A 10,030-nucleotide genomic window follows, 5' to 3' on the forward strand; every position below is an offset into this window, starting at 1 on the left:
CCTATCTATTCAAAGAAAGAATCTTAACAAAATAATAACCTAAATTTATCTGGATAATTATCTCCATAATTTAAAAAAACTGATATTTCTTAACAATACAATTTTACAAATAACTAAGTGGCTTATAGAGAACTTACTCTGATTCAAATGTCTCCATCTATAAAATATGTTACTCCAAAACAATTAGTTCACACATAATCAGCAATTAGTAAAAAATAATTAGATAATTCAGAAGTGAATTTTAAAAGGAAAAAAATCTTTCAAGAAGTAGCTTTATTTTTATGAATGTTTTAACTAGTTTGTTATAAAGATCATTGATGATACTGTCAATTTTTTTGAGAAATCTGAGACACAGATTAGGAAAAGTGAAAATCTAGTTAAAAAAATTAGTATTTATATTTTAAGTCTCTATCCTTTTATGGTACTGTTTTTATTATTAGTAGTATTGTTTTTTTTTTTAACTTTATGGTTATAGAGTATCATGAATTTTAAATTGTCTAATGTAACTTTAATATTTCACATACCTTGTCATTTGGGCATAACTTATTAAAATGTAAATTTATTCAGAATATTTCATATAATTTTGAATAAAAAGTATTTTTCATGTATCTTTAGAAAGGGATCGAAATACAAAATGCAGTGCTTGATTTTTTAATGTTTAATTTTATTATAGAAATTCTATAATAAATAGCAATCTTCCTCCTCAGTTTTCAATCTATTCTTTCTTAAATATGCCAGATTCTTCTGACTTAATTTTTAATGTCTTATTTCTCACTGATACCTAAACATATGGGAAGATCAATCTTCTTGGACATTTGAAAGATAAATCTTCCTGGACATTTAGTGGTACTTTGGATGTTTAACTCAAGGACCTTGATCAGGGTTATAACCGATTAAACATTTCCAAGAGATTCATTTTACCCACTTTGGGATCAAAGCAATTAAGAAGACAAAAAGTCCACACATGTCATGAAATGAAAAAATGTTTCTAGAAAGAAACAAGGCCTTGTGTTTTGGTTTTTTTCTTACATAAACTGAGAAATTCACACAAGTTTTGTTCTGTTTTTCAGTCAATCCACTATAGTTTCTTAGACATTATCAGATCATTTTATGCAAATTATCTATAGGCAACATAAGCATTTATAAAAATATTTAAAATTTAATGTTATTATGTCTGAAAGTATCAAAGAATGTCTCTTCAAGAGTAGAAACAAAGATGTAACCAAATAATTATGTATGTGCAGTCAGTGAAAGCAGAAGAATGCTTCAGGTACAAGCCAGGAAGAGTTGTGCAAGGCAACATTCTACCTCAAAGTATCCTGATGGATTTGAAACGAATTGGTTAACTGAAGAGACTGACTGCAAAGAGACAATGAGAGAAACTTACACAAAAACTACACCTACTGGAGACTTTAGCATTCTTTCATTTATCATGTACAATCCAGAGCATATAAAATGACAATAAACTATGATCACAAGAAAGAGAAGAAAGAAAATAAGTGGATAAATTACATAACATTTAGTCTAGTCCATAAAGTGACATAGTCTCTTGGTGCTCTTTAGTGGATGCTTCAGTCTTTGGATAATTACTTATAAAAATATATAAGAGCCCTAAGTTTGGGAAAGAATGTGGTGAGAGTTAAAATAACACCTGCTTATACTAGGATCTGGTCTTTGTTATGCAATACTGGAGTTATATTCCGGAATCCCAGAAGCAAAGCATGTACTTTAACCCTCTGCCTATAGATAGACTTGTTAATTTGGACCATCTATATAGAGAATTCGCTTATATCATGAACTAAATCATAACTATTCTTAAATATAGAAATCTTAAATATTTGTAATTATATGCTTGATGTTACTAAACATTTAAGTTTGAAAAATAGCAAAAATATAAATAAATATTAAATTGTGACCTAAAATTTTAATTGGCTAAATTTTGGGTTACTTATATTTATCAAATACAAAGTATTTAAGTATTTTAGTAGGAAGGCTAATAAGATTTTTCCTTATAATTGAGAGTGTCTTCTAGGAGGTAAATTTAAGCTACAAGTATGACTAATTAAGAATAGTTAATAAAGTATATGGGTTACTATTGTTGATTTTCCAAAATAAAATGTGTTTAATGCAACCAAAAATAATACAAGATACTTAGAGAGGTCTTTTAAATATTATATAATTAATTGAAATATTCCCCAAGATCCTGAGGAATCTCAATTTTTATGGATTCAGAAGCAAAATTATAATAAGTGCAGTTGCCATTAGATTAGATGGTCTCTGCAGTATTTTTTTACATAAATTAACCCATTTATTATAGGCCAACAATGTAAAATTATGGAACGCTTCATGAATTTGTGTGTTATCCTTGTGCAGGAGCCAATCTAATCTTCTCTGTATCATTCCAATTTTAGTATGTGTGCTGCCGAAGCAAGCACCTCTGCAATATTTTTATTATTAATCTGTTACATTTTGAATATGCTATGAATTCCATTATTATCACTATATCTCCTAAGACCTTAAGTATTTAAATTACAATTACTTGGACTGAAAGATATTCAAGTGGGTAAGGTACTTGCTTTGCATACAAACAACCAGGTTAAAACCTCAGCACCTTGTATGGTCCCAGAAACCCTGCCAGAGTGATCCCTGAGCACGTAATCAGGAGCAAATCCCAAGTATCTTCTCATATGGTTCAATCCCCACCCCAATACCAAGGCCCAACACAATTTTCCTTCCTAGAACAATGATATATTTCATTTGATATACATTTTACATCACCTAAGCATAGGCAACATTCTAGTTTATATAATTTCTTATTAATTTGCTTTTTTTATCTAATTTAGTATTGTTTTGAAAACAATAATGAGACTCTTTGCAATATTACCATTGCATTCTGTACACCTAGACCTTTTCTTTGTGCATGCTTTTAAAATTTATTTATTTATTTATTTTTATTTATTTTTGTTTGCTTGGGCGCCATTCCTGGCCTGCTCAGGGTTACTCCTTGTTCTGCACTCAGAATTCACTCCTTGCAGTTCAGGGGATCATGTGGGATGCTCTACATTCAACACTATCACTTTTGCCCCTAGTTTGTTGAAGAGATAATTAAATAAGACTGTTATTCTTATATTTTCAAAACTGTGTACTCAAGTCATTTTAATTTATTTGTATTTATAAAAAATTTATTTCATGTTAGTCTACTAAAAAGAATCCCTTTCTGAACATTTTACTTTACTGTCCACCTTTTCTGATATATCTGATTCCTCAATTTTCTGAACTTGGTGTGAATGATGTTTTTATTACACATTCATATCTTAAATGAAAATTATGAAAAAGCATACCAAATATACACTTCACTATTTTAAAATTAAATAAAAACACACAGTTCTAAAGAAATTAATGTTTCAAAATTAGTTATGAAAAATATTCTATATGCTAAAATGTATAAATGACAGTTTTTTTTTTTAATTTTTTTTTTATTTAAACACCTTGATTACATACATGATTGTGTTTGGGTTTCAGTCATAAAAGGAACACCACCCATCACCAGTGCAACATTCCCATCACCCAAGTCCCAAATCTCCCTCCTCCCCCCCCAACCCCCGCCTGTACCCTAAACAGGCTCTACATTTCCCTCATACATTCTCAATATTAGGAAAGTTCAAAATGTAGTTATTTCTCAAACTAAACTCATCACTCTTTGTGGTGAGCTTCCTGAGGTGAGCTGGAACTTCCAGCTCTTTTCTCTTTTGTGTCTGAAAATTATTATTACAAGGGTGTCTTTCATTTTTCTTAAAACCCATAGATGAGTGAGACCATTCTGCGTTTTTCTCTCTCTCTCTGACTTATTTCACTCAGCATAATAGATTCCATGTACATCCATGTATAGGAAAATTTCATGACTTCATCTCTCCTGACAGCTGCATAATATTCCATTGTGTATATGTACCACAGTTTCTTTAGCCATTCGTCTGTTGAAGGGCATCTTGGTTGTTTCCAGAGTCTTGCTATGGTAAATAGAGCTGCAATGAATATAGGTGTAAGGAAGGGGTTTTTGTATTGTATTTTTGTGTTCCTAGGGTATATTCCTAGGAGTGGTATAGCTGGATCGTATGGGAGCTCGATTTCCAGTTTTTGGAGGAATCTCCATATCGCTTTCCATAAAGGTTGAACTAGACAGCATTCCCACCAGCAGTGGATAAGAGTTCCTTTCTCTCCACATCCCCGCCAACACTGTTTATTCTCATTCTTTGTGATGTGTGCCATTCTCTGGGGTGTGAGGTGGTATCTCATCGTTGTTTTGATTTGCATCTCCCTGATGATTAGTGATGTGGAACATTTTTTCATGTGTCTTTTGGCCATGCGTATTTCTTCTTTGTCAAAGTGTCTGTTCATTTCTTCTCCCCATTTTTTGATGGGGTTAGATGTTTTTTTCTTGTAAAGTTCTGTCAGTGCCTTGTATATTTTGGAGATTAGCCCCTTATCTGATGGGTATTGGGTGAATAGTTTCTCCCACTCAGTGGGTGGCTCTTGTATCCTGGGCACTATTTCCTTTGAGGTGCAGAAGCTTCTCAGCTTAATATATTCCCATCTGTTAATCTCTGCTTTCACTTGCTTGGAGAGTGCAGTTTCCTCCTTGAAGATGCCTGTAATGTCCTGTAGTGTTTTGCCTATGTGCTGTTCTATATATCTTATGGTTTTGGGGCTGATATCGAGGTCTTTAAACCATTTGGATTTTACCTTCGTACATGATGTTAGCTGGGGGTCTAAGTTCAATTTTTTGCAAGTGGCTATCCAATTGTGCCAACACCACTTGTTGAAGAGGCTTTCCCTGCTCCATTTAGGATTTCCTGCTCCTTTATCAATAATTAGATGGTTGTATCTCTGGGGAACATTTTCTGAGTATTCAAGCCTATTCCCCTGATCTGAGGACCTATCCTTATTCCAATACCATGCTGTTTTGATAACTGTTGCTTTGTAGTACAGTTTAAAGTTGGGAAAAGTAATTCCTCCCATATTCTTTTTCCCAATGATTGCTTTAGCTATTCGAGGGTGTTTATTGTTCCAAATGAATTTCAAAAGTGTCTGATCCACTTCTTTGAAGAATGTCATGGGTATCTTTAGAGGGATGGCATTAAATCTGTATAATGCCTTGGGGAGTATTGACATTTTGATGATGTTAATCCTGCCAATCCATGAGCAGGGTATGTGTTTCCATTTCCGTGTGTCCTCTCTTATTTCTTGGAGCAGAGTTTTATAGTTTTCTTTGTATAGGTCCTTCACATATTTAGTCAAGTTGATTCCAAGATATTTGAGTTTGTGTGGTACTATTGTGAATGGGGTTGTTTTCTTAATGTCCATTTCATCCTTATTACTATTGGTATATAGAAAGGCCATTGATTTTTGTGTGTTAATTTTGTAGCCTGCCACCTTGCTATATGAGTCTATTGTTTCTAGAAGCTTTTTGATAGAGTCTTTAGGGTTTTCTAAGTAGAGTATCATGTCATCTGCAAACAGTGAGAGCTTGACTTCTTCCTTTCCTATCTGGATTCCCTTGATATCCTTTTCTTGCCTAATCGCTATAGCAAGTACTTCCAGTGCTATGTTGAAAAGGAGTGGTGAGAGAGGACAGCCTTGTCTTGTGCCAGAATTTAGAGGAAAGGCTTTCAGTTTTTCTCCATTGAGGATAATATTTGCCACTGGCTTGTGGTAGATGGCCTTCACTATATTGAGGAAGGTTCCCTCCATTCCCATCTTGCTGAGAGTTTTGATCAAGAATGGGTGTTGGACCTTATCAAATGCTTTCTCTGCATCTATTGATATGATCATGTGGTTTTTATTTTTCTTGTTATTGATGTTGTGTATTATGTTGATAGATTTACGGATGTTAAACCAGCCTTGCATTCCTGGGATGAAACCTACTTGATCGTAGTGGATGATCTTCTTAACGAGGCATTGAATCCTATTTGCCAGGATTTTGTTGAGGATCTTTGCATCTGCATTCATCAGTGATATTGGTCTGTAATTTTCTTTTTTGGTAGCGTCTCTGTCTGGTTTAGGTATCAAGGTGAGGTTGGCTTCATAAAAGCTATTTGGAAGTGTTTCTGTTTGTTCAATTTCATGAAAGAGTCTTGCCAAGATTGGCAGTAGTTCCTCTTGGAAAGTTTGATAGAATTCATTAGTGAATCCATCTGGACCTGGGCTTTTGTTTTTCGGCAGACATTTGATTACTGTTTTAATTTCATCAATGGTGATGGGGGTGTTTAGATATGCTACATCCTCTTCCTTCAACCGTGGAAGATTATAAGAGTCCAAGAATTTATCCATTTCTTCCAGGTTCTCATTTTTAGTGGCGTAGAGTTTTTCAAAGTAGTTTCTGATTACCCTTTGAATCTCTGTCATATCAGTAGTGATCTCTCCTTTTTCATTCCTGATACGAGTTATCAAGTTTCTCTCTCTCTCTTTCTTTGTTAGGTTTGCCAGTGGTCTATCAATCTTGTTTATTTTTTCAAAGAACCAACTTCTGCTTTCGTTGATCTTTCGGATTGTTTTTTGAGTTTCCACTTCGTTAATTTCTGCTCTCAGCTTTGTTATTTCCTTCTGTCTTCCTATTCTTGGGTCCTTTTGTTGAGCATTTTCTAGTTCTATTAGCTGTGTCATTAAGCTACTCAGGTAAGCTCCTTCTTCCTTCCTGATGTGTGCTTGCAAAGCTATAAATTTTCCTCTCAGTACTGCTTTTGCTGTGTCCCATAAGTTCTGAGAGTTTGTGTCTTTATTGTCATTTGTTTCCAGGAACCTTTTTATTTCCTCCTTGATTTCATCTCGGACCCACTGGTTATTGAGCATGAGGCTGTTTAACTTCCAGGTGTTAAAGTGTTTCTTCTGAGTCCCTTTGGAGTTCACAAATAATTTCAGAGCCTTGTGGTCAGCGAAGGTAGTCTGCAAAATTTCTATCCTCTTGATCTTATGGAGGTATGTTTTATGTGCCAGCATGTAGTCTATCCTGGAGAATGTCCCATGTACATTGGAGAAGAATGTGTATCCAGGTTTCTGGGGATGGAGTGTCCTATATATATCCACTAGGCCTCTTTCTTCCATTTCTCTCCTCAGGTCTAGTATATTCTTGTTGGGTTTCAGTCTGGTTGACCTGTCCAGTGTTGACAAAGCCGTGTTAAGGTCCCCCACAATTATTGTGTTGTTGTTGATATTATTTTTCAGATTTGTCAACAGTTGTATTAAATATTTTGCTGGCCCCTCATTCGGTGCATATATGTTTAGGAGAGTGAATTCTTCCTGCTCTACGTACCCCTTGATTAATATAAAATGTCCGTCTTTGTCCCTTACAACCTTCCTGAGTATAAAGTTTGCATTATCTGATATTAGTATGGCCACTCCAGCTTTTTTATGGGTGTTGTTTGCTTGGATAACTTTTCTCCAGCCTTTTATTTTGAGTCTATGTTTGTTCTGACTATTCAGGTGCGTTTCTTGTAGGCAGCAGAAGGTTGGATTGAGTTTTTTGATCCATTTAGCCACTCTGTGTCTCTTAACTGGTGCATTTAGTCCATTGACGTTGAGAGAAAGAATTGTCCTGGAATTTAACGCCATCTTTATTTCAAAATTTGGTGTGTCTTTTGGGTAGTCTTGTCTTAGATTAGGTCTTTCAGTTTTTCTCTTAAGACTGGTTTTGTGTCTGTGAAGTTTCTGAGCTGTTTTTTGTCTGTGAAACCATGTATTCTTCCATCAAACCGGAAAGTGAGTTTTGCTGGGTATAGTATTCTGGGTGAAGCATTCATTTCATTCAGTCTTGTCACAATATCCCACCACTGCTTTCTGGCATTGAGTGTTTCTGGTGACAGGTCTGCTGTAAATCTCAGGGAAGCTTGCTTGAACATGATTTCCCCTTTTGATCTTGCTGTTTTCAGAATTCTGTCTCTATCTGTGGGATTTGTCATTGTGACTAGGATGTGTCTTGGGGTGGTTTTTCTGGGGTCTCTTTTGGTTGGTACTCTTCGGGCATGCAGGATTTGATCACATATATTCTTTAGCTCTGGAAGTTTCTCTTTAATGATGTTCTTGACCATTGATTCTTCCTGGAAATTTTCTTCCTGGGTCTCTGGGACTCCAATGATTCTTAAGTTGTTTCTGTTGATCTTATCATAGACTTCTATTTTCGTCTGTTCCCATTCTTTGACTAATTTTTCCATTGTCTGCTCATTTGCTTTAAGTTTTTTGTCCAATCTCTCCTGCTGTATGGAATTGTTATGTATCTCATCTTCCACAGCACCAAGTCTATTCTCAGCTTCTGATACCCTGTCCCAGAGCTTATCCATTTTGTCATTCACTTCGTTTACTGACTTTTTCAGTCCTGTTAGTTGACATGTTATTTCAGTTTGGAGTTTTGTCATTTCTGCCTTCATATTTTCTTGGTTCTTATTAGTGTTCTGTTCAACTCGATCCATGGTTTCTTGGAGTCTGTTGAGCACCTTCCATATTGCTAGTCTAAAGTCCTTATCTGAGAGGTTGATTAGTTGTTCAGTCATTATCTGGTCCTCAGAATTGTCATCTTCATTCTCTATGTCTGATGCTGGCCTGCGTTGTTTCCCCATTGTCACACTTGTATTGTGGGTTTTTCTACGTGTTGTAGTGGTATTCATTGTCTATATGATGTAGGCAGCACACTCCTCTGGCTCCTCCCTTTCTGGATGGGCTGACTTGCCTCTATGGGAGGGGAGTCCTCCGTGGATGAAGCCTCACACTGGGTCAAATCTTAGGCCCGAGCATGCAACAGAGAAGACAGTCCAGAGAGAAATGTTTGCTTCTGTGATATAGCGCCGTTCTTAGTGTGATTTTTCCTTCTTGTTCCAATGGAGTTCTTTCCTTAGAAAGAGTGCACGGCCGCGTAGCGAAGCGGAGCGGCCGTGCTCCTCTGAGCCTCTTTTTGCCCCACTCGCAAGAGTTTCACGCAAGAGGACAGTAGACAGACATAGACAGGTCACACTCACAGTCTTTCACAGTTGAGCCCCACTGGGCCGGTGTACTTTTGCGGATTTTCCCCGCCTGGTGTCACACACAGGGAGCCCATAAATGACAGTTTTATGAAAATTTATTTTTCTGTATTTGCATTCATGTGTACATGTGGCAAACATGTAAGTGTAAGAGAGTTAATTTTACCTTTAAAAATTTATAATTAAACTTCCATGATTTCTGAAGTATCTTAAGGAAATACATTTTTTTTGAAGTAGGGGATATATTTATGCTTGTAATTGTATGTAATTGTTACATATAAATTCAACCATAAATTCCACTATATTTTAGTCAAATTCCTGACCTAGATGAACATTTTATAATTTGTAGAGTAATTTACCTTTAGTGATACGTTTTATCTTTTCAATCTATTTACAACAAGTTATCCAAAAGAATATTTGCCGTAACTTTGTACCTCTGGACAATTAGCAGTTACGTTTTATAATACTTTTTGTGTGTTATATGTGTGCAGATGTGTACACATACTTTCAAACACATATGTGTGCATTTTAATCAACATATCTATTTTTAAGTTACTTTGCTTTGGTAATCATACTGTCATTTGAGTTCCTTTCGCTGCTGTACTGTGTAATTAGAATGCTGATTGCTATCATTTGGTCACAGAGTAGTAACATTTTTCTTAACTGTTTTACCCTAAGCATACACTGTGTAACAATGCAATTTGCTATTCAGTAACTTTTCCTTCTTTTTCCTATTATGACCCTGAAAGAATATAAAAAAGTAACTTACATTACAACAAGTTCTGCATAAATACAATGAGTAGATGCTTCATGACAACCCATGAGAAAAAAAGGTAGCATGTGGGAGTAACAGACATCAGTTAATAAAGCTATAAATACATTTGAGATTGATTGATTCCACAACAAAATCTGGTCTCTTCCAGATGTCAGGCAAATTAGAACTAAGAGTGTCTTGCAAATAACCTTAAATATGTGGCATGATCTTTAAAATTAATCAGAGAGATGAGATAATTAGAAATTGGAAG

At 35.2% G+C, this 10,030-nt stretch overlaps 1 non-coding gene across 1 annotated transcript; it reads right to left on the reverse strand.

Moving 5' to 3' along the window:
• Window positions 1-2,328: 2,328 nt before the first annotated feature.
• LOC126004711 (U6 spliceosomal RNA) lies at window positions 2,329-2,435 on the reverse strand. The gene has a single exon (XR_007493974.1). It is a non-coding gene; the product is annotated as a U6 spliceosomal RNA (small nuclear RNA).
• Between the last annotated feature and the right edge of the window lie 7,595 nt (window positions 2,436-10,030).

The sequence above is a fragment of the Suncus etruscus genome, chromosome 3 (assembly GCF_024139225.1).
Source record: "Suncus etruscus isolate mSunEtr1 chromosome 3, mSunEtr1.pri.cur, whole genome shotgun sequence".
Classification (NCBI taxonomy): domain Eukaryota; kingdom Metazoa; phylum Chordata; class Mammalia; order Eulipotyphla; family Soricidae; genus Suncus; species Suncus etruscus.